The sequence below is a fragment of the Trachemys scripta genome, chromosome 1 (assembly GCF_013100865.1).
Source record: "Trachemys scripta elegans isolate TJP31775 chromosome 1, CAS_Tse_1.0, whole genome shotgun sequence".
Lineage (NCBI taxonomy): Eukaryota > Metazoa > Chordata > Testudines > Emydidae > Trachemys > Trachemys scripta.
Genome location: NC_048298.1, coordinates 173,873,195 through 173,898,951, shown reverse-complemented (window position 1 = coordinate 173,898,951; position 25,757 = coordinate 173,873,195). Strand labels below are relative to the sequence as shown.

The 25,757-nt window shown below is 41.9% G+C and overlaps 1 protein-coding gene across 1 annotated transcript in view; it reads left to right on the top strand.

Annotated features, from left to right (window-relative positions):
* The first annotated feature begins 4,549 nt into the window (after positions 1-4,549).
* The window catches only part of NRIP1 (nuclear receptor interacting protein 1), a 91,646-nt gene continuing 70,438 nt past the window's right edge, over positions 4,550-25,757 (top strand). The window contains exon 1 of the mRNA XM_034792669.1: positions 4,550-4,774. The gene's annotated coding sequence lies outside the window, so the exon portion shown is untranslated. The remainder of the gene's footprint in view (positions 4,775-25,757) is intronic.

The window sequence follows — 25,757 nt, the reverse complement described above, 5'->3', positions numbered from 1 at the left end:
GCCCAGCAAACCGTGAAGCCGGTAGCGCTTGGGCTTCGGGCAGCCCCCTTGCCTCCGGACCCTGTGCCCCCAGCCGGGCACTTCCCCTTCCGGGCTCCGGTGGCGCAGGGTCCGGAGGCATGGGGGCTGCCCGAAGCCGGTAGCGCTCGGGCAGCCCGGCTCTTAAACAGAGCCGAACAGTCGGGGAGGAGCAGAGCCGCCGCGGCTGGAGGCTCTGCTCCTTTTCGGCTCTGTTTAAGACCCTGAGCCGCCGGAGCCCGGGATGGGAAGTGCCCGGCTGGGGGCGCAGGGTCCGGAGGCATAGGGGCTGCCCAAAGCCCGAGCGCTACCGGCTTCACGGTTTGCCAGGCAGCCTCCAGACCCTGCGCCCCCGGCTGGGCGCTTCCCCTCCTGGGCTCCAGCTGCGCTGGGGACGTGCCAGCTGGGGGCGCAGGGTCTGGGGGCTGCCAGGCAATCCCTGAAGCCGGTAGCGCTGGGGCAGCCCTTTCCCCCTGGCTGGGAGTGGGAGGGAGAAGGGGCGGAGTTAGGGCAGGGAAGGGGCGGAGTTGAGGCGGAGCTAGGGGTGTGGAAATGGGCGGGACCAGGGCCCGTGGAGCGTCCTCTTTTTTTATTTATGAGATATGGTAACCCTAGAATAGCCCATCCAGCTGAAAGAGAAATTCCAGAAACATGGAAGAATATGAAAGCAAAAGAAAGAAGAAGAGAGTAAATATTGGTAGGAACTTGAGGGTACCTCTTATGGAATGACTTTTCTTGATAATGTTTGTAAAAAGGATTTGGTCTGAAAAGGAATGCCAATATGAATGCTAAAAGAATTCACAGAACCTCCGTAAATACACAAAGAGTTTTATAATATTTCGGAAATGTAACTCGGTTCATTTTTCGGAGACAAGTGGTCTATAATGGTACACACTTTTGATATTTTTTTTATTTATATACAGGTTTGGTGACTCCCCTTTGCAAACACCCTTATAAAAAGATCCAATTACTTTTCATTTACAATGATTATAAACTTACTACTCACATGACCAAGACTGTGTATGAACAATGGCATGTCTACACAGAAATTATCACTCTGAACCAAATTCAGCCCCCAGTTACACCAGTACAACTCCCATAGATTTAAGTTAATTCTAGATATTACTAGTGATTAGAAGACAGATGCTGATCTCCTTATTTGAGATATATGGATGAAGAGCACTAGATAAGAGTCATGTGTTATATTATGTATTATTATTTAGGCAAAACTCTCATTAAGTCAGTGATGCAATAAATAAGATGTGTCAATGTGATTTTCACCTGTGTATGGGCTGCAGTATTGGGTGATCTGATTTTCTAAGAAGGGACCTTCCCAAAAGTGGATAATCTGACATATTGTATGAATTGAATTGGGCTGAATCAAGGATGGAATTTAATCATTTGTCCATGAACCTAACCAACTATTTTAGAATAAGAATTTTTGTGTAAATGTATTTCTGTGAAGCCATCTAACTTCTCAAGCATGTCACAAGCATGGTTTAAAGCTAGGCTAGCCTAATCCTCCTCCAGTTGAAGCTCATGGGAGTTTGGAAGTTTTGTAAGATTGCTTTTACAAATATATGGTCCATGTGGGAAAAGATGTTATCCATTTATGGATTTTATTTCAACATCAGACAGACAATCTTTTTCTAACTGGAATTGTATTTTAGATTTGTTAACCATTTATGAAAATAATTTTCCTAAGCATAAAGGTGATCAAACAGAAAGTTATGTATAAGTCAACAATTTTTAAACTATTTTCACGTAGCTAAATAGAAAGATCAAATTTGTACTTCAAGAATGTAAAAAATGCAATTACATTTTGATTTTACAGGGGTTAGTAATACAGAGGCATGTTTGCTTTTGATCTATTTTGAAATTTCTGGTGAGAAATGTAATATGTAAGTAGAAATGGCTCACTGGCTATGGCAAATATAAGTTTACACTTCACAAATGTTAAGCACAGTACCAACAACTTTCCAGTAATTGCTTGTAATTCTGGGAAGCAATTCAACAGTAACTTCTGTAAATTTAGATTTCTTTCAAGAGCAATTCAAAAGTAGTTGGCTTTCTAGCTGTCATAAAAAGTCTTGGACTTGTAGATGATTTGACAATGAAGAAGCCCCCTAAAGCAAAAATTGAAAAAGTAGCCCTCTATCCTTCACATTGTCTGTAATGAAAAAATGTACTTAGATTATCTACTGTGTGCGTACATCACACAAGCACATATGTACATGGTCTATGTTGGGGAAATGAGCATGTATTTGGCTTTGGTTGAAGACAAGCAACACAAAGAACCAATATATACGAATAGCTTGATAAAGTCTGGCAGACTGATTCATTTTTTCATTACGGGCTAGATTCTTCCACCTTTACGCATATGGAGTATTACCTTATTTGGCAGTGTCATTTGAACTGCCCAATGAGAACTCAGTGTGAGTAAGGGTGTCAGAATCTAGCCCTGTATAAATATGATTTAAAATACTGAAAATAAACTGGTTTGTAAATGACAACACTGCTTAAAAGTCTCAGCTGATTGTGCCACATAAAAAGATGCTTTCCAAGCCCTGTTCATTTTATATTTTGCTAAAAGTCCTATTACAGAATATTTCAGATAAGCATTCTTACTATTGCTTGTTCACAATTCCTCATTTTGTAGGTTCCTTCTCAATGCAAGACATTCCCTAAGGTTAAGAATGAAAAGGCATCTACTACCGACATACTTGATTGAAATAGCTGGTAAATTGCTGCAGTAATGAGAAAATTCCCTTTCCCCTGGATAGTCCAGCTGCTTAGCACTGAAGCATTTTTCAGATAAAGAATTTTAAAGAAGTAAAAAATTAAAGAGAAGTTCTTTAAAATCACAAACAAATGGCCTGCTCCCATGGAAATTAGTGGCAAAACTCTCTTGCAATGTTAGGCAAGATTAAGCCATAACATTAGTTTATGCTTCATAATACAGAGACTGATTTTACAGGGATTCTGATGTGCAAATACAATGATGCTTTAGAAAATACTGGTGCTTCTTAAAAAATGTGGTTAAAAACACAAGATGATGAAGTTCACCAAATCTCTCATTGGCTTAAAAAAAATAGGTCAAGTAATACATTATTAGTTCTGCTAGTACACAATTCGTACATTCCAAAGTACAAGAGATTTTGCTTAATATTTCAACATCCTGTTTCATTCATTAGTCTGTAGACTGAAATATTTGGCTTTAGCCATGTGCACTTCTCTTTTATTTTTGAAACTGGAATCCAGATGCTATTTGTGTAGTTATATTATTAGATATGTCTATTTATTTAAAAAAGATGTTTGAATATATTCCTTTGTGGTTTTTAAAAACGTGTATGTTTGGGTCTGTTCTATCTCTAGAATGTTTGCCTGTGTTTTTTATGGTTATTTGCTTGTATGTAGTTGTGAATGTATTGTTTTCTTTCCTCCTTTAATACTTTGTTTTTAAAAAGGCAAACATTCTGTGTTGTTTTAGAAAAGGCAAGCATTACCATGTTTTTTGCTGTGTACTTAAAAATCTTAAAGTGTGCTGCAAAGTACTTATGAACCCATTTGTTATGTTTGCAGACTCTGAGCACAAGCACTCTGTTTGTACAGATAGGATGTGACCAAGGTCAGACATTTTGTGGTTTTGCATATATCAAACAAATAAAGCAGCAGCATATCCCATATCTATCTTCAACTTTTTCCATGGAATGGCACTAGAATACCTGTAGCAAGAGAAATTAGACATTAGATTGTAATTCCTTGGGGGCAGGGACAGTGTCTTCTTCACATAGGTTTGGACAGCACCTCGCAAAATATTTGGTAGCCCTGAATATGTTAAACACAAAGTTCTGCTCAACCTTCAGTACCACTTCACTGAAATATTAGAACTAAAGGCAAAGATTGAAGGCCAATAACAAGAGTTTCGTCTAGCAGTGAAAATGCTGGTTCAGTGGGCAGGACTTGGGAAAGGAAGGACGCAGTTCTGTCCCCTGCACTCCCTTCATCACCATTGTCAACTCTGGAGAACTTATCTGTTTTCTTTCCTTAAATCCCAGCTTCTGGAGCCATGTGATTGGGGAACCCCAAAGTCTCAAAAACAAGAAGGCAACGAGAAAGACCCCCAAGTTTATTATTTTATAAAAACTAATTTGTTTTAACCAATCTCAGGGGCTTTGGAGGCCCTGGCGCCATGATTTTGGAGTGCTGGGGGTTGGCAGTCCTGGCCCTTTCCAGTCTCACTCCCAAGGATGCCTTTCCTCTCTTCGGGTGCTCGAATTCAAGCAAGATTTATTCCCTGGGAGCCATTTACCACCCTGTCCTAAAATCTCCCTTATGCTTGAGAGGCAGCCCTGCTGAGCAGGAGACAAGAGGAAGTTCTCTTGCTCTGCCCCTCCCTCGCTGTGGCGGGAGGGGCCAGGAAAGGGTTAAGCAGAAACTTGGCAGAGGAGCTGAGCGGCATGGAGAGGGGAGGGACTGGGCTGCGCTCAGCTGGGTGGAGAGGGAGGGGAGGATGAAAGTCAGCCTCCCAGCCATTGCAGCAGAGCGAGCCAGGGCGGAGGGCAGGCAGCGAGCTGTGTGTGTGTGTACGCGCGCTGCCTGGCAGGGGAGGCTGCCCCGTTTGCCGTGCAGCCCGGGAGAAGACTCTTCCCCCTGCCCTGGAAACGCTCCCCAGAGCCTGGCCCTAGAGAACTCGGCTCCGCGGGCGTGAGAGGGACACGCAGGGCGCCTGCGGGCCGGCCGGAGGAGCGCCGGGGTGAGTGTCTGCGCCGGCCCGCGGGCAGGGGCTGGGGCTGGCCCCGCCGAGCGGGGAGGGAGGCGGCTGGGAACAATGCCGGGGTGGCCGCAGAGCGGGCGCTGCTGCTGCTGCTGCTGGCTGGGCGGGGAGGGATTGTTTCCGGTGATTTCCCCCCCCTTCTCCCGGCTGCCTCGGGCGGGCGAGGAAAGCGAAAAGTTTGGCTCAAAATTGCGCCTTGGGGGGGAGCTGGGAGCGTGGCAAAGTTTGCGTCCCCCGCCGCCCCGCTTTTCCCTGCAACCCCCGCTCCAGAGAGACTCCCCCCTTCCTCCGGCCTCTGCCCGGGTGCAGGGCTCAGGCAACGCGAACTCTGTGCGCGGTCGCTGCACGTCCAGCAGCTCCCCGGGGCTGCGTGTCTGGGGGGCGGGGAAACAAACCCTGGGGTCCAGAAGCATTAAACCAGGATCCCCCCAACCCTGCTCCCCCCCCGGATCCACCGCCGCCTCTTGCTGCTTGCACGGCAGCAGGCAAGGCCATGCTTCCCTCTGCTCGCCCCTCTTGTTGTTCATTTCCTCTCCCCGCCCCTTCCGAAGGCGCCCACAGTTTATTGTGGGCTAGGAATTCCCCCCCCCCCGCCTCGACCCCATCTGCTGTGTATGACACACAACTCTTCTCTCCCCCCCCCACCTCCGTGCAAAAAGGTGCTTTCTCACCATTTACCTTCCATAACGTGCAGCCCCTGGGGGCATCTCTTCTTTGCTTTATAAGCTGAAGGTTTGTATATCAGGACTTGCCAAATATACAAATTTGGTGTCCCCACAGCCCTTCAGGGTTGCCTTTTGTCCCCTACAAAATTATATTAATTGAGGGTTTTCCTTACTTCTCTCAATTACTAACAAAACTGAAACGTACAGAAATGTACTTTGGGTCATAGGATAATAAATTAGGATTACACAATCAAACCTTCCTGATGTGCACTGTATTATGTTGTGTGGCTGTGTGGGGTACTCTTTGCACACCACCACACTCAAGGGAGACATTTTTTTTTTTTTAATTGAAAGCACCAGTGTGGTACTGGAAATCCTCGAAACATGGAGATGATGTTCTAAGAACTATGGAGTTTCTGACTTTGGGAATGATTCAGCGTTAGGGTGGCTGATATGCAGTTGACTCATTCTGCTTATTACTCCTTTCACTCTTCTTGTGGCAAGATACCTTTTTCAAAAGAAAGTTCTATTTGATTCTGGGAGTATTGTGTGGGTATTTGTTTGCTATATTCAGCACAGGCCAGGTGGAATTTAACTGAGTCATGGCAGTATAAATGATCAGATATATAAATTTATGGAGTTTGTTTACAAAGAGTTGTAATACAACACACGGAACTTGGTAAGGACAATGAAGTCACTTCCGAAAAGGGGGTGATCTGTCCTTTTAAAATGTGCTAGAGTCAATTGCTGTCTTTAATGGTTATTGGACTAAAGACTGGAATGTGACACATCAGTAAGCCATCTCACAAACAAAACTTGTCAGAGGTGACAATGTTTTGTGGTTAATCATCTGATTTAATGGCATTCAAGGGGAAACTTGCTGTAAAGTGAATTTTACAAACATATTAAAACTGAAAAATTGCCAGAACTAGAGTTGATATCTCATGCAGTGAGCTCTCATGCAGGACACCTAAATTTAGAGCAAATAAAGAGTTCACTGCCTGGGCCATTGCTGTGCTCTCAAACTTCTTGTTAATGTCTCAGTATTCCCTCTTTGTACAGCCTGAGAGACAGAATTGAAATTGACATTTAACTGACAGGAGCACTTGACTATAAGTTCAGTACACATACTTATGAGCAAGTTTTCGTTGTGCAAGAGATGACAACAAATAGTGAACAGGTATTCAGTAGTGAATGGGAACTCCTGCTTTTCTCTTGGAATGGCCTGCAATCCTTTATTATCGCCATCTATGGTGACATCCTCTGGTACATGCTTTTTAGAGCATGAATGCATTAAATACAACATGAAGTCAAATGCACAATATGATTAAATTGGCAAACCCAGGTGAATTACTTTTCTAGTAGTCTTAAGGGTTACTTGTAACTATGAAACGTACAACATTTTCAGAGGGAAATTTTTGAGCTTATTTTTTTTAAGTTGAAGGTGGTTCTTTTAAAAAAAAAAAAATCAAAACTTTTGGAGAGAAATAGATTTATCGTTATTATAGTACTAAAAACATACTAGGTAAAGAAGTATAGGTGATGAGTGTCTTCATTTAGTAAGCTTGAATGGCTTATTTAAATGTGGACTTTGACTTTTATGTTGTATCTATCATTCTGTAAATGACTCCAAGGAACAAATTGATTTAAAACAACAACAGAGGTTCACTAAAGGTCATCACAGAGTTCAAACCTTGGTGAACTGAAATACTGATCTTATTTCCCTTTAGTTTTTGCTCAATATGGGATCTGTTAAAACTAATACACATGCTTGCAAGAAAATTTGTTCTCTTTTTGCATAACTAAGGTAGTCTGACAAAAGAAGGTTTCTAGAAATCTTAATACCAGGCCAACATTGATACTGCCTTACGTGACCTCCTCAAAAACAACCTAAATGGAGCAACTATAAGGTGGGTGCATAACTGGTTGGAAAACCATTCCCAGAGAGTAGTTATCAGTGGTTCACAGTCATGGTGGAAGGGCATATTGAGTGGGGTCCCGCAGGGATCAGTTCTGGGTCTGGTTCTGTTTAATATCTTCATCAGTGATTTAGATAATGGCATAGAGCAGGGATCGTCAACCTTTGGCACACGGCTCGCCAGGGTAAGCCCCCTGGTGGGCTGGGCTGGTTTGTTTACCTGCCGCGTCCGCAGGTTCAGCTGATCACGGCTCCAGGACAATGGAAACTACGGGAAGTGGCGGCCAGCACGTCCCTTGGCCTGCACCGCTTCCCACAGCCCCCATTGGCCTGGAGCAGTGAACCTGCGGACGCAGCAAGTAAACATATCCTATGAGGGAAGATTGGGTTTGTTTAGTCTGGACAAGAGAAGGCCGAGAGGGGACATAACAACCTTTTATGTACTTGAAAACTGTTACAAGGAGGAGGGAGGAAAAATTGTTCTCCTTAACCTCTGAGGGTAAGAGAAGAAGCAATGGTCTTCAATTGCAGCAAGGGTGGTTTAGGTTGGACATAAGAAAAAGCTTCCTGACTGTCAGGCTGGTTAAGCACTAGAATACCTTTTGTAGGGAGGTTGTGGAATCTTCATAGTTTATGAGCTCCATTTGTATTATGTGTTGAACATATGTCTAAATTTGCCTCAAGCGAGCCTATGGAACTGCATTTCCCATAATAGCCCTGCCCAGGAAAGGTACAGTTGTGGTCGCTCCAATCTCAAATAAAATATATTAGAAGTACAGAGAAAGGCAACTAAAATGATTAGGAGGTATGGAACTGCTTCCATTTGAGGAGAAATTAAAAAGACGGGGGCTTTTCAGCTTGGAGAAGAGACAGGTAAGGGGGGATATGATAAAGGTCTATAAAATCATGACTGGTGTGAAGACAGTAAATAAGGAGGTGTTCTTTACCTCTTCACATAATACAAGAATCCTGGATCACCCAAGGAAATTAATAGGCATCAGGCTTAAAACAAAGAAAAGGAAGTACTTTGTCATACAACATACAGTCAACCTGTGGAACTCATTGCCTAGAGATGTTGTGAAGGACAATATTATAACTTGGTTCAAAAAAGAATTAGATAAATTCATGGAAGATCGGTCCACCGGTGGCTATTTGCCAAGATGGTCAGGGATGCAACCCCATGCTCTGGGTGTCCCTAGCCTCTGACTGCCCAAAGCTGGGAGTAGATGACAGGGGACCATTTGATAGTTGCCTTTTCTGTTCATTCCCTCTGAAGCACTTGGCTTTGGCTACTATCAGAAGACAGGATACTGGGCTAGATGAACCAGTGGTCTGACCCAGTATGGCTGTTCTTATGTAGGTGCTTGATTCCTCACTGAAGGACTATCACTAGGAAGTCATCAGGACTACCCTCTGAGGCTATCGACTTTGAACTACTGACCTACCCCATGGAACAGTTATTTTTCTACAGCTGGCTGGGGAGGCTGAAGTATTCCAGTTGCACACATAAGTAGACGAGACTTAAAAGCAAAGTGCTGCTCTGTCCAGGCGGGCTGACGATTGACATGTGTAATGAGGGCATGTTAGATAGAGGTCGAGAGATGCTGAAATGCTGACAAACCTCTGCCTCACAGAAGGGGGGAGACTAGACATGGGGAAAGTGCATCTCAGGACCTTTGATTGTTTTCAAAGATCTGTAAATCTCAAGTGCTTTAACAATGATGTCACGGTGGTTAAGATAGTCCTTTTGCTAAGTCTGTGTTCCGTGCTTTCCTCCCACATTGTTCCCAAATGGGTTAGAGTAGAAGCCCTGAAAGTCTCAGCCTGAGTGGAGCTCTGGGGGAGTGTGTGTGTGTAAGCAACTGGGGGGCTTGGGAGCTATGAGACACTGGTTTTGGAGTCTAGGGTGGCTGGACTGTGGAGTTCCTTGTTTCAAGGAAGGGCATCAGACCAGCTGTGAGCCTGCGGATGTGCCTTACAGACCAAAAGCTAGGATTGTTGATTAGACTTTGGCCAGCTCCAGTTGACCTAGAAGCATGCGGGAAGCCACTTGGACTGACTGGTGATAGTACTGAGCCAGGTTGTAACCCTATCAACCGCTAATATTTTACAATACTGAGAGCAAGTGTCTAAATATAAATTAATTTATCACTAATGACTGTGGGTTTAATAGGGAGTGATAGATGAGTGAAAAAATTACCTCTACTAGTTTCTAAGGGAACAGGTTTAGTATGACGTTTAAACAGGAGGAATAGAAAGGGATAGAATATAAACCAGCCAGAATGATTAAACAGATAGGGAGACTTTAATCAAGAAAGAAAAAACAAGCAAGTTTGAGACCAGTGTATGAAATATTTAAAACTGGGGCCGCCGCCTGTGTAGGAAAAGCCCCTGGTGGGTTGGGCTGGTTTGTTTACCTGCTCTGTCCGCAGGTCCAGTTGATCGTGGCTCCCACTGGCCCCGATTCACTGCTCCCGGCCAATGGGAGCCGCTGGAAGCGGCGGCCAGTACTTCCCTTGGTCTGCTCCGCTGCCAGCAGCTCCCATTGGCCTGCAGCGACGAACTGCGCAGCCAGTGGGAGCCGCGATTGGGCGGACCTGCAGATAGGGCAGGTAAACAAACCGGCCTGGCCCGCCAGGGGCTTTCCCTACACAAGCGGCAGCCCCAGTTTGAGAACCACTGCCTTAGGACTTGTTTTTGTTAAAGGACATTTTGTTAGTTCTGTTTGAAAATATTGAATTTGAGAAGAACGTCTTGAGATGTGGAGTCTGTGTTACGTGTGAGAAGGAAATAGTTCTTCCTTGTATTCTCATATGTAGGAAGATCCTTACCACAAGAAGAAACTGAATGTAGCAACTGAAATTTCAAAGCAGTGCTGTTGGTGGATATGTATTTGCTCATGGAAAGCCCCACAGAAATGTGGACAGAACTATGATACTTGGATTACAGGAAATTTGAGAGAGTGATACTATTTGGTGTTTTGTTGCCCCTCATTTGAGTACCAGACATCTAGGCTTCCTGGTTAAGGAAGTAGGATGCAAGCTAAGAATTTGTAAACATGGCAAACTAGGAAGGAGAAAGAGGTCCAGTCTTGCCTCTGGCCAAAGAAACTAACTTGTCTTCTGTTAGGTCCCGACAACAATTTACATTCCAACCTATTTATTTTATAAGGAGGGTGTTATTTCATTAGTGTGACTTTGAGAAAGACGACATGTTCTCAATTTTTATATGTATATTTTATTTCTAAATGTGTCTGTGTCTACAACAGAGGAAAAAGGAAAGTTTTTGTTCTAGACATAATCAGAATAAAGCCAGAAGCTGCCGCCTATTTGGAAGAATGCCTGTCTTCTGTCTGAGATCAGTTCTTTGAAGTTGATCTTCCCGAACACACACACACACACACCACACACAATCTTTCCTTATGTGAAGTACTGTAGTCTAGTTTTCCTTAAACATATCTAGTTTGAGCAGGAGTGAAATTAAGTGAGAGAAATGCATTTTATAAGCAAGTGTTTCGCTTTGTATGGGTGGTTGTCTCCCCCCCCGCCCCCTCCCGCTTCAATGATGACATGAAACAAAAAAGGGAAAATTTGGAAGGTTCCACAAAATATCTTCTTGGATTTCTGTATAAAAGTGTCTTGCCCATAAGAAGCACACAGTACTTGAGTTTTCTTTGACAACTGATTGGTACTAATGTTCTGTGTAGTCCGTTTTTCAGTGTCAATGTTAAAGTTTGTGGCTACTACCCTTTTTAACTTCAGAGCTGAAGAAGAAATTGGAATGAACTTCTTTTAGGGATGAAGTGGGCTCTGGTTCTCACAGAGATAGAACTGCATTTCTGTCTGTGTTATCCCAAGTGGTTGCTATATTCAGATCTTTAATTTTTAGGTTCCCCCACATCCCCACCACCTGTAATTTTAAAACGGTCAAACTTAGTATTCCTGCAGAAACTATATACAACCCATCTTCCAGTGCAAGGAGTTGTTCTTGCCAAAATTCTGTTTAAAAACTTTCGGTAGTGTAGGAATTTCTTTTGTCTTTCCAGAAATATCAAAGTGGAATTGCTTGTGCTCTTTTTCTCTAAACTTTCATAAACCTGAAGCCTCTTGTACGTCCTTGGGGGGGGGGGGGGGAGAGATACAGGGCAATCATTTACTGCTGGCTTCAAGAAAAGCCAGTGGCTATGTTACGGCATCAAAACTGTTTGCAGTTGCATAGGAAGCTTAGCTTCTTTTGCTAGTTGTTTTATTTTGCCATACAAGAAACTTTTGTGGTGGTGGTGGTGATGGCAATACAGAAGAAGACTGCTCAGATTTACAATAAAGAAAAAAAACTATTCAAGAAAACACCTTGCTGAGCACAAAGATGATCTCAAAAGACGAACATCCTCTAAAAAAGCATTGCTTCCCCCTCCTGTCTTACCCCTTTCTTAAATTTGTGAGTCATAACAGTCTGTTGTGAGAAAGGTGGATGATGATACTGTGACTACATTAATAAAACTTACTATTTGATCAAATTTATGCTCACTTGTCTGTCCTACTTGCACTTTTAAGTTTAAAATTAAGTGAAAAAGACTCAGATCCTGTTTTTTACTGCCTTTTGGCAGTGCAGGGTAAACCCACCATTCACTTATTACATGATTTATTGTGACTCCAATGATAGCTTAATCTCTCTTCCTAATTAAAACAAAAAATGGAGACTCGCTTCTGTTTAGCAAGGCCAAATAACTTTTTGTTAATTTGGAGAAGCATATAAGAGATTGTATTATTTGAGAGTAGTTCACCTGCTTTTGCCAAAAAGATTTACAACATGGTGGTCCTAATGGATCCATCATTCCTCATGGATTCTTGGGTGGCAGCAGTGGTCCAGAGGGTATCCAGTTTATTTGTAGCTGGCCTGGAGGCTTTGGTTGCTCCTCTCTTGGACGATGCCCTTGTGACATCTATCTGTGACTTTATTGCTCCTGGCTAGATAGCACTGTTATAGCCATCTTTAGAATTCCTTGGAAGTTCATCTGGAAGCTTGCTTCAGCTGGTGGACATTACAGCTAGGTATCACTGCAATAGAAGGAACTGCTGTGTGCGTGCACAGGCCCACCAACCCACCCCTATTGGTCTATTAAGGTGTGTGGTAGTGATAGTTGTGGGAGCAGCAGAGTTAAAATTACCTATAATGTATATCACTTTTTAATCAAAATACTTAGTTGCTCTAGTGACGAGCACTATATAAGTTTGTTTATTTATTTACACACACACACACACACACACACACACACAAAGCTGTTTTTATATAAGCAGCTAGTTTGGTTCACCTCTAAACCTGAGGGTTTTATCAGATGTCCATTTAAGGAATGGTAGTGAGGGAAGTAGTTACAAAAGTGCTTGAGGTGGATAGTGGTATCACAATGAACAACTTTTCGTGCCAATTGATTGTTTTAAGTCAACAAATTGCTCCACACTAAAAGTCTTTTGTGTTTGTTTTTCATCTTTTTGCCTGATCTTTAGAATTTTTTTGGACATATAATATGGTATATAAAAGAGAAGTTTCTACTATGGCCTGATATTTTCCTTGTTGGCATATTCATTTCAATAAGGGCCCTTTTAGAAAACATGACCTCTGGGTATTTGTGGATGTGAAATAAGTGTTAAGTCACAATCATAGTATAGCAAGTCCAAGTTTAAAAAAAAAAAAAATCAGAGCTGTTGTCTTTGAATCCAAAGTTCACTGTTTTACATGGATACTGTAATTTTGATCTTGAAGAAACGCGTCTGTGTAGTTGGGTAATAGATTTTTCTGTATTTATTTTAACAATGGTCCTGTCTGGGAGGTCTTACTTTCTGGAGTTCAAAGTTATGTTTATTTTGCTGACATAAACTGGGGGGGAGGGATAGCTCAGTGATTTGAGCATTGGCCTGCTAAACCCACGGTTGTGAGTTCAATCCTTGAGGGGGCCATTTAGGGATCTGGGGCAAAAATGTGTCTGGGGATTGGCCCTGCTTTGAGCAGGGTGTTGGACTAGATGACCTCTTGAGGTCCCTTCCAACCCTGATATTCTATTATTCTATGATTACCTGTAAATCTTAACACACTCATTCAGTGAAGTGTAACTTCCCTAACAGTAAACCAATATCTGGGTGCTGTGATACTCATTATTTCACACACACCCCCTCCAGATCAAGCATGGAATTGTTGAGGAGAACTAATGTATCCTTGGGCTCCTGAAGGATAGGCTTTCCGGGTTGGACCACTCTCAAGGCAAGTCTCTTCTTTGGGTTAACTATCTTGACAGAACCATTATTTAGTTTAACAAAAAAAAAAGTGTCGAATGACTTTCTACCATATACTTTTAATCTTAGAATTATACAGTACATTTTAAGTTTATCTATTTTTGAAGTTAAAACTTGCCAAAGCAAGAGGAGAAGTTTTTTATACAATGTACGCTCAAGAGGCAGAAATCATAAACTTTGGATACTGTTGTATTTTTTATTTTTTGGTGTGGAACCAGCTAGTGGGGCCCTAAGATCTTCCAGACTTGTTAGGGAGGTCATTCTTGGATAGGGAGGGATCCTGTTTTGATACATTATAAGCGTGAGAGAGGAAATAAAATACAAATTTAAAAATGATTTTTTAACCTCCTATAAAATGAGCTCAACCCATAATATATGTAATACGAGACAGGTGAGCTTATATGGGAAGTGACTGGTATTTTTAAATGGTTAATGAATAGTATCCTACTTATCACAAACGGTTTGCAGACATTTAGTACCACTATCCGTTAGTATATATCAACAAACTTTGTCTCCATTTCTAAAATGCTATTTCCCTTTGGTATAATGGAATCATCCCTTTAGTCTTGTCCAAAGATTGCCTGCTTTATGGCCCAATGCTGCAAACACTTAAGCATGTGAGTAACTTTACCCACTTGAGTATTGAATTCAGTAGCATTATTTGCATGAGTATTTGCAGAATAAGGCCATTAAAAGAGCATGAAGAAAAATGAAATGATTGGGTAGGGAGTAGTTGCAGGGTAGTCTGTTTTATATTTCGTACTCTTAGGACTGGTTTACTTGGAAAGGACAATAGCAATGTCAAACGAACAAACAAAAAACAAGCAGTAACAGAGCTGTAGTCAAATTTTAAGACCAAGCATACCACACTGAAAATTCAAAAGTACCTGGCTTATCAACTTCATAATTGTAATCAGTGTGGTTATAATGGATTCTTATTCTGATAAACCAGTCCATGTACCACCTGACTTCAGCCCACATATTACCAGTAGTGGCTGTACTACAGTTTGAGAACATCTGAACTAATACAGTATATTCAAGGATAACCATCAGAAAATCTGAATGTTGTTGGTAAACTTTAGATACTTGAGTTTCAGAATCCATCCAGTATCTTTGATTTTGCAGTAGCCAGCACAAGAGAAATCAGAATGTGGCTATCAGTCAGGTTATGTCTTTGCTTAGAATACTGCTGCTGTAGCGCTTCAGTGTAGATACTCGCTATAGCAACAGGAGGGGTTCTTCCATCACTAGTTAATCCACCTGCCTGAGTGGTGATAGCTTAGTTGACAAGAATTCATCCATAGACCTAGCGCTGTCTATACTAGGGGTTAGTTTGGATTAACTGTCCTCAGGAGTGTGGATTTTTCACACCTCTGAGACACATAGCTGGGTTGACCTGACTTCTTTGGAGTAGACCTGGTCTCAGTCCCTTATTCTTTAGTTTGTTACATTTAACCACTCAGAAAAGCGTAGAGGCTAATCTCTTGACTTGCTCTAGTATTTCTTAGTAATCTTGGCAATCAAGGTTGTTGAAAAGTTAGTTATGTGACTTTTGCTGATCTCAAAACCACCAAGTTATAAAATTTACTGTTAAAATCCATGGTTTAAGTAGCTCTTCAAATTTATGAAATTACCACGGTCAGCAGCAGATGGCGGTTCTGTTCCTTACGCTGTATTGTGCTTAATGGAACAGTGGCTTTTGTGGAAATGAGTATTTGAATATATCACATCATAAATATTAGTTACAAGTGGTTGAAGGTTTTGTTCAAAGATCTGTACTTATCTTTTTTTTTTTTTTTTTTTTTTCTAAGAAGGTGGTTGTTTGTGCAGCAAAAAAATTATATTTCCTACATGGTGTCTAACAGTCTGAATTGTAAATAAATGTTGTGTATTAAGTATATCAACTTGACAAAAAAAGTAGCTATTCTATAAACTTGAGGTATTTATTACCTGTTTATGAACAGCAGATATCCTGATATATTTAAAATTGCTTTTTCTCTGCCCATCCGGACCAATACAGATTTTGAGTGGGTGACCACGTTCTGTATTGCTGGTACAAACAGTCTTGTTGTTATGGATGGTTTTTGTATTCAGCCTATTTCAATACATAAGCTTGCATTACAAGTTGTTACAAACTGTTGTGCTGTATTCTGTCCTTAAGCTACCTCTTGCATTAGAACCAGACATTTGTTCTTGTCATTGGAATTTATTTATTTGGATATCCGAGTTCTAGATCATTAGGGTAATTCCCAACAGATCTTTTGAGGTTTTTAAGCAAAAGTAACTTGCATGTGGTAGGGAAGTACCAATCATCCTGCATACCAGAGCAGATGTATTCCTTAAAGCAAGAGCTGTGGGCCACAAGTCATGATACTAAATGAGAAAGGAGTCTATTCCCATATTGCTGAAAGAGGGGTGAGCCCCAGATACATCGCATCACTGGATGGTCTGTTGTGGGAAAGAGGGTTGAGAAAAACGTGGACATGGAAAAAGTTGAGAATCCCTACCTTAAAGATATTGCAAGTTAATCATTTAAGGCTAGAATCTACCAGTTGGGGTAAGTAGTATTTTACTCTGCAAGTGGTCCAACTGATACCTTACTCCTTCAATAGCCTCAATGATATTATGCAATGTGAACAAGGACGGACAGAACATTGCCTTCAGTGAGGAGAAATTGACATCTTAAAAATAAAATAGTGATTTGTTTTACAGGCTTCACTGCTCAGCGATCATCCATAACATAATCCACTCTGATGGTAAATTATTGTATTTCAATTTTTTTTTGCTAAGAATGGGCAGTTTGAGGAAGGTTGGAGGGCGAGAGCAAACATTGCAATATTTAAAAAAAAAAAAAAAATAGTGATCCAGTGACACTCTTTTGTTCTAGGGAGTATACTGTACTTCATTACAGAAGAGAAAGACACAGTATTTTTTCTTTGAAAATCATAAAGATGACAACATCTTTGGTTAGTGTTTTTAGTTAGTGGTTATGCAGTACTGTCTAGGATTTAACCCTTACATCACTGCCATTTTGCCTGCCAAATGAATTTGATAATATGATGTCTATAACCTTTGGGTTAAGAAAAATGACCCGTATGCTTTCAGTAGCTTGGCATTTAATATTTTACAGCAAAGTTTTTAGTTTAACATATGTGAACTTGTACTAGATAGGGTTAATAGGCTAGAACAAAAGGTCAAAGCATAAGGCATTAGGCTTAATTAAGGGAGAGCAGGAGTGGCAGGAGTATGTGACAGTTAAATGGGTTTCCCACAGACTAATGTCGGTTACAGTGCAACCATGCCTCAATTTAAGTGGGTTATTTTGTGCAAAGGGCAACAGTGATTAGCAGTTTGACATGCCAGACATTTCTAGCCAATCCCATCTGTTTTAGAGGTTAAAAAAGCACACCTTTATGAGCTGATGGATTGAATTGTGTGCCTGTCTGGTAAAGATTAGAAGTCCAAGGCCAGTGCAGTAAATGTCAGTTACTGAATATTGTACTTTCTTCGTGGTTCTTTGTTTTAACTGTAAACTGTTTTGTAATAGGGATAATTGCTGCTATAGTGTTATAAACATTGACTATAGAATAAGAAAAACACTGCAGAGATTCTGAAGCAGGTGTCTTGAATTGAAACAGGTTGGGGTGTGGGCACATCTGTTTTTAAGTTTTATTTTAAACCTTGAGCGGTAACTCTTGTTCATTGTGTAAATGCTTTACTCAGCAGAGAAATATCTTTTATGAGAAAGTTACTTTGTATTGACACGTGGTACATGATTTTTCTTCACAACAGTCAATTTTTTAAAATGTATTTGTCCAGTGGTTAATTGTCTCAGTAATAATCTTCAGACACAAATTAAGCTGGATGTAAGGAGGTTCTCTACTTTTAAAAGAGTCTTCGATTTAACTGCATAAATACTCCCCTTATTCTCTCCACTCTGTTATTTGACCAGAATATAGATCGATAGCATGTGTGTGGGTTTTTTTTTGTTTTGTTTTGTTGTTTTTTTGCTATTGCATTGCCTGCTCCTGTGGATCACTTTCCCAACGGTGTGGTAAGTCTGCTTATGAGCCTAAAATCAAATGAGTGGTACAGTAAGTCTGACTGTTTGTTGTCATCTTTATGACTTTGTGAAGTCAGGAAAGTAACATCACTATTAAATTATTGAGGCAATAAATGTTTTTGATGTTCAGAGTTCATACATAGTGAAAAGTGGTTATCCTTCTTTAAAGTCAAGCAGAGATGAGGTTATGCTGTAAGATATAACATCAGCCCAAATGACATGAGGTAGCTTCAAAACCCATGTAAAGCAAGCTTTACATAAATAAGCACCCCACATTAAATCATTGGCTATGAGTGAGCTTCACAGTAACTTTGCTGGTAGCTTTTAACATTTTTTAAAAGGAAATGATACAATGAAATGGCTTTCTCTGTTTGATTAAGACTACCCTGGCTTAAAATAAAGGAATACTTGTGGAACTGTTTTCAGAGTATCTTTGGGGCATTTATAACTGATGTGTAAAATGAGTGTTGCTTTTTCACATATAAGGTGTCCTCATCTTAACTGAATTTGTGGTACGCCCCCCCCCCCCCCCCCAAAAAAAAAAAAAAAAAAAAAAAAAAAAAAAATTTTTTTTTTTTTTTTTTTTTTTTAAAAAAAAAGGTTTTTTTTTTTTTTTTTTTTTTTTTTTTTTTTTTTTTTTTTTTTAGGAGGGGTAAGACAGCATCATTATCTTGCAGTTAATTCAATAACGTGGAACTGAAATGGATATATGCAGCATCTTGTTCTCCATGGAATATTTATTGAAATTATTTGTATCTAATACATATTTACATGGGAAAAGCATCTTGCCCTTCTCTGTGGGGAGAGAAGGTGAACAAGCCTAAATTTTATAATACTCATTGCTTCACTTGCACTAAATCATTCTTAAATTGCAGAAGGTTGGCTTGAGAGTTGTGTAAAAGTGCTTGCTAGTAAACTGAGGCTACATGGAGACATCTAATTTACTACTAAAAAAACATTGTCAGCTTCAGGGAATTGATGTGTGGTTGCTTACACTCAAATGTAATACTTGAGTTTTTTATATTCTCACATTTGTAATATTTAAAATGCTTATATAAAAGACAGTTCAGATAATTTCATTGCTGTTGATCACACCTAACACATTATTCAGTGCAAATATGATTGGGAACGGGATGGACTTGGTATCAGTCTTCTGCTGATTCACAGAATAACATACTCTATGTTCATACTACTTAGTGATCACTGTTACAATCTTTACAATGCTGCTTGTGTGTAATTAACATAATTTTGGTATTTCCAGTAGTAAGTACAGCACAAATACTGTAGTAAATTGAATTAGGCAAAATAATAAAGATTTTAATGGCAACTGCTGTGCTGGATATTTTCTCTCCTTCTACCTCAGGAGTGAAATGGTCAATGGTAAAACTCCCTCTGATAGGATTTCACACCTAAACCTAACATCATTTGTGATCCATGAGCTACAATGGCATGAAGTTAATACAGTGGCTTTTCCTACTGCCTACATTACTAAATAAATCAGTGCAAAACATTCCGTTTCACATAAATGAAAATAGCGATGTGTTGTTGGTAACAATCCTAGCACATTTGGCAACCAACATCATCTTGCTCTTAACATTCTCTGTGCTCTCAATTAGAGCATTATAGAATATTCATCTTGCTTGCATTGGTCATTAAGCATTAAAAGCAATTTTAATTGTCCAGTGTCTCCAATTTTTGGATCAGCATCAAAAAGGAAAATATGCTGTTACACAGTTCAGCATTTTCAAAAATGGTTTCTTACATGTAATTGATGAAAAGACAGGCACTTGTTGATATCATGGGCCCTTCATAATTGGTGAGAAGAGACTGCCACAGCCTGTTTGAGTAAACTGCCCCATGTGTGTATCTCTTCATTTTACTTTTTCCATACTCTGTGACCTTGCAGTCATTGACTTCAGTCTGGAACAATTTCAAAGTCACGTAAATGAATGTAATTAAGGTATTGCTTATCATCTTGCAGAGTTCAGAGGGAAGCTTATTGGCTAGAAAGGTTTGTTTATTTAAAATGGAAGGTCAAGCTAAAGTTAAACCTTTTTTGCATAAAATGGTTTTGTAATGTTTTTATTTAGCTGCTAAAGAACGTAATGTTTGGAAAAGCAAATAATAGTTTTATTTGACCTCAGGATGTTTGCTGAAGCTTGCTTTATTGAAGAAATTTGTTAACATACCACAAACACTGTGGAATGGAATCTTCATCTCCCATCCTCCAAAGAATTCTCCATTAAAGCTAGTGTCTTATGTCTCCGCCTATCAGTAATGAAGGACGTACAACAAAGGCCAGTCATAATTAGTATAAATAGTCTAGTTAGCCCACTCTCTTCCTCTTCCTTTTGTTCTGTGGCTCCTCCTGGTGCTTGGAATTCAGGTTTGGTAATCAACTAACCTCTTCTTTTTTTTTTTTTTGTCTTTTCCTCTGTCTAAGCAGAAAAGACAAGAAAGAAAAATATAAAAACAGTAAGTTACATAATGTAGTGACTATTAATTCCCTCTTTCTCTTTCAGTCAACCCTCTGTTTCTTGGTCAGAGTAAGGGTACGTCTATACTTACCCGCTGATTTGGTGGCAAGCAATCGATCTATCGCGTCTAGACAAGACGCGATAAATCGATCCCAGAAGTGCTCGCCATTGACGCTGGTAGTCCTGCTCCGTGAGAGGAGTAGGCGGAGTCGACGGGGGAGCCTGCCTGCTGCGTGTGGACGCGGTAAGTACCTTTAAGTTCGAACTAAGATACTTGGACTTCAGCTGAAGTTGCATATCTTAGTTCAAACTGGGGGCTTAGTGTGGACCAGCCCAAAGGAAAATGGCAGCTGCTTAGGCTTATGTCCCTTTCTTTTCTATCCTGTTCAGTTTAAATACACTCAGTTGTTTCACTTAGTCTTTTGGAATTGGTGGGTTGCCTTTCTGCTGTAGGCAAGCATGCATGCCACTCCTGCTGGTCTGCTTCCAAGTCATTTCAGAATCTGTAGTGCAGAGCATTTATCCAGGGACGTTGTTACCTACCAGCTAACTACACGATTTTTGGGAGAAGAGGAGTGTCCATAAACCAAACCATTTTGAGTAGGGCCCTTACTTCCAACCACCGTTCATAATCATTTCCCTGGAACATTTCTTTTGTGGAGTCATCCAAACAGTGGTGGAACACTGGCTTTATCTCCTCTCAGCGAGTACTTCTACAACACAATTCCTTTTTGACATGGCAGAGTGAGCATCTGCCTTTCCTATAGGGTAATCGGTCACACAGTCTCCTGTAGGAAGAACCCCTTCTCTACTTACAGAATGTTGCTGGGTTTATTATGTGTGTGCATGAGGTTGACTCACAAAGATCAGGGCATGCTAATGCTACTAGCTTAGGGCAATGTCCTTTAGCTAAAGTATTGGCGAGCTGTTTATTTTCTAGTCCCATCTTCCCAGGTGTGTGACTTGTTTAATTTTCTGTCTTCAGTACAGATGATTTCTATTTTTATGTTGCTCCTTTCATCCAAGAATAAGTGATATCTGTATTAGAAGGAATAGGGGAGTTAAGGTGCAAAGAGAGACCACAATGATTTAGAGAGAGAATAGAAAACAAAATCTGGGAGTGAAATCCAGTCCAACTAGCAAAACCTCCTTTTGACTTCATGGATTTCAAAGGAGCCTGGATTTCACCCTAGGTCTCCTAAATCCTAGATCTCTTGTCTAAATGGAAGGTCTTTCTAGATGATGGGAGAGGGATGCCTCAGGAACAGCTGGCTGGAAAATGTCCGGTCCCCATTTCTTCAGATTTGATTCATGAGAAATGTAACAAAAGTCCTCCCACCACTCCAGCGTTTCTTTTCCCACTAACATACTACCAAGGGAATAGGGGTTGTGTCCTCACCCAAACTGCTCATCAGTGCCACCCTAAGGATGAGTAGAGACTGCTTGAAGTTCTCTTGGCACTGGGGAAACTGTGATTACTTTCCAGGAACCACTGCAGAAATGGGATGCTGACTTCCCCCCCCCCCCCACCCTTAGCCCTTCATTCAGTCTGGACTCTGGGCCTAACTCTCCACTGCCTTGTCCCCCGTGTATTCATTTACACCCACACAGAGTGAGTTCAAAAACATTACCAAATCAGGATGGTAGCATTTTACAGTCCCTTTGCACTCAGTAGGCACAGGTTAAAATGATAACGCAAGGTACAAGGCATTGGAAAATCAGACCTGTTGTCTCTAGAACTCAACTTATCCTTGGAGTGCAATATCAAAAATGAAAGCTTGACATGACCTTTTCGGTGGAGCTCTTGAACACAGCCGCCCTTATTTTCTTGCTCACAAACTTTCTATGAAGTAATTTCACAGGGTGTTAGGCTTATTTCAGAGAGCCCTGTTTCCTTGCCACCTTTCTAGGGACAGTTAGTGCCAAGAGATGTGATATGACCATTTCCCTCTTCTTCAAAACAAGCTATGACGGCTTTGTCCTTGCATCTCCTTCTGTTCCATCCTCTAAATGTGGGACGTGGCTTAACCATTTCACAGAGGGGCATACTCTTGCTTCCTCAAACTTCAATGGATTAGTTTGCTTTGGCAATAAGCTCCTGCTCTGTGGCTCAAGTTAACCGTATATGATGACCCCAAAAGCTTATTCCCAGGCTATAATAATGATAGGGGGCTGAATTAGGTGTTTTACTCTGGTACTTGGCCCAAAAAGCAGGCATATCTGACTGATCCTGACTTCTGAATCATAAAACAATTGAACAACTTAAAAGTAGGCTAGACTCCTATCTATTGCATTTATGCTTATGCTTTGTAAGTTTCAAAGTGCTTATCTGTATTTTCCCCATATGCCTGGGGCAAGGTCAATACCTATGATTAAGATTAAGATTCTAGGTCGTGTGCGATAACAAAAATTCACAGGAGCCCGCAGCCTGTCCCTGACCTCTACTAAAAATACCCTGGGGAGTGGTGGGAGGGAAATGATGACAAACCAAGTACGACCAGGGCTTGTTGCTGCTCCTGTGGCAGGGGCTGACTACTGCTGCTCCTGTGAGCCACAGGACTGGCTGCCAGTCCGCTACTCTAGGCTGGCCACTGCTCTGGCAGCCTCGGGACTGGCCCAGAATAAGTCATGGAGATTCTAGAAAGTCACAGAATCATGTCCTTACCTATGATTCACAATTCTGATAGCGTCTCAGATTGTTTTCAGATCTGCAGGGTCTTCCCAAATCTTTAGCTTCAGGGCTCTATCTTTCACCACAACCCTTCTCTATTGAATCATCTTCATGTGATGAGGGACTGCTTAGTGAGATGGAGTCACTCTTAATAGGCACGTGGTTGTTTCAGATTGAAAATATGGCCCTAAGCTCAATGTGGTACGAAAGAGAGAATTTCTAATCCTCTTCGTGCTCCCTGTGGTATGTTTAGGATTTATAATTGAGACAATGTTTTGGGTTAGCAGACTGAAGCATCACATGGGAAGTGTGTCCTACTGCATCCAATGTATTCAGGGACTTGACTATGTAAACGCTGACAGTGTTTTGCCTTTATAGGAGCAAACTTCAGCAGTAAAATAGCTGTGTGATTCCAGGCTTCTTCAATCGCCATTTACTGCTGCTGGGAAAACTGTTGCTTTGGCGCTTAACTTTTCTGGAAAAATCGGCATGCACGCATCACAATTAGATACCAAGAGCACTGAAACTCTTTGCATTTCAGCTTGGTGACTCTTTTGGATGTCAAAGGAAATGGTTGCTGTGCTTGTAAAAAAGTGATTCAGATCCTTAAGTCTCATTTGTCGGATTAAGGATTGTGTGAATTTAGCATACAAGCACCTTTGCCTGCCTGCTTCTTAGAGGTCATTTGTTGGCAAGGTGAAGTTGAGTCATAATAGGCTATTGACACTTGTAGGGCTGCTATTTGAGCTAATCCTTGTTAGTTTATCAATTATACTAATTGGACCTGCTGTTGTCTGAGGTGTTTGTTTTTTGGCAGAAAAATGCTTCAAGACACTACATGAAAGTAAGCCCATTTCTGTTACAGGGCCTGATCCAATTCCTATCAAAGTTTGTGGGAAACTTAAGTTAACTTTAGTCAGCACTAGATCATATCCTCAAAGAAGGGCTCCTCACAGCCACTAGTTCAAAAGAAACTTCCTTTCTAGAAAAGCGGGGAGGGGAATATGGCAAGGAAATATGATTTATGTGTAGTTGTTTTGTCCTATTTTCCTCCTACCCCCGTTCTCCTGTGTATCTCCAAACATTAACCTCTTTTCAAATGTTAACTTGAATTTCTTTCAGTACTGAATGAGAAGGAAGTAGGTGGGGCTAATTCTAGGGTTACCATATTTAAAAATTAAAAAAAGAGGACACTCCACGGGGCCCTGTCCCCGCCCCAACTCCACCCCTTCCCCGCCCCAATTCCGCCTCCTCCCCTGAGCGCCCCGCATTCCCCCTCCTCCCTCCCAGCCACACGAAACAGCTGCCCGAGCGCTACCGTCTTCACGGTTTGCCAGGCAGCTCCCAGACTCTGTGCCCCCGGCTGGGCGCTTCCCCAGCACAGCCGGAGCCTGGGAGAGGAAGTGCCTGGCTGGGGGCGCAGGGTCTGGAGGTCTGGGGGCTGCCCAGCAAACCGTGAAGCCGGTAGCAATCGGGCAGCTCGGCTCTTCAGCTACACAAAGCTGAGGTGTCTGGGGGGAGCAGCAGCCGCTGCCGCCGCGGGGGAATCCGCCTGCAGCTCGCAGCCTGCCGGAGCCGCTCTAAGGTAAGCAGGGGACTAGTATTTTCCCGGACATGTTCGGCTTTTTGGCAATTCCCCCCCGGACGGGGATTTGAGGACCAAAAAGCCGGACATGTCTGGGGAAAATCCAGACGTATGGTAACCCTACTAATTCAGATCCTCATAGACTGTTCTTGCTTCCTGGGAAGTGGAAAAACATCGTAATAGCAGTGCTGCTTCCTTTAGAGGAGGAAGAACGGGACTCTCTGATCATTAGTTACCACTAAGGAAATTTGCCTTAAGGTTGATACAAGTGAAACACTTCGGCAGAAATCAATGCTCGAGCAAATAGAAGCATTGCTTTCTCTGCCTTTTGCTATTAAAGCAATATTTTCCAAACATGGGGGAGGAGGTGGATCTGCAGGACAGAGAAGAGGAACGTGGGGGGAAAAAACTGTGACCCTGGATTCACATTTGTCCCACTTAAAAAGATGCTTGAAAGCCATCAATGTCCATTTCCTTGGTCTTTCTGTGACCTGTTGTGAGAGTAGTTAGCACATGTGAGCTGCAAGCTCCAGCTCTGCTTCTCCTACATAACTGAATTCAGCCATGAGATCTCACCCTGCTGTGAGTAGTGTGTCTAAGTGTTTGAGGCTGAGGTGAAACTAACAAGGGGGGAAAAAGCACCCCCCCCCTCCCCCCCCCCCCCCAAAAAAAATGAGGCAAGAAGGAGTGGTGTTTGAGTAGGGCAGGGATCGGCAACCTTTGGCACGTGGCCCGCCACGGTAAGCCCCCTGGCGGGCTCGGCTGGTTTACCTGCCACGTCCGCAGGTTCGGCTGATTGCGGCTCCCACGGTTTGCCACTCCAGGCCAATGCGGGCTGCAGGAAGGGTGGCAGCACGTGCCTCGGCCCGCGCCGCTTCCCGCAGCCCCCATTGGCCTGGGATGGCGAACCGCGGCCAGCGGGAGCCGCAATCAGCCGAACCTGCGGACGTGGCAGGTAAACTGGCCTGGCCCGCCATGGGGCTTACCCTGGCAAGCCGCGGGCCAAAGGTTGCTGATCCCTGGGGTAGGGAGAGGCGAGCAAAAAGGAACAGGACAAAAAAAAACCCCTGAAAAAATTAGACCCTGCAAAAACTGCTGCAGAATAGCACTGAAGACAAGTTCTTTCCTCTGAAAACGTGACTCCCTTATAAATGAATGTAGGGACTCCCTCAAAAAAATCAGCAACAACCAAAAAACCCCTGGGATTTGCATTTTGAGGTAGACTTTTGTCAAAATCTGACAATCAGTTTTGTAGTTAGTACAACTGTTTGTTTATATAATTGGGGAAGAAGATGA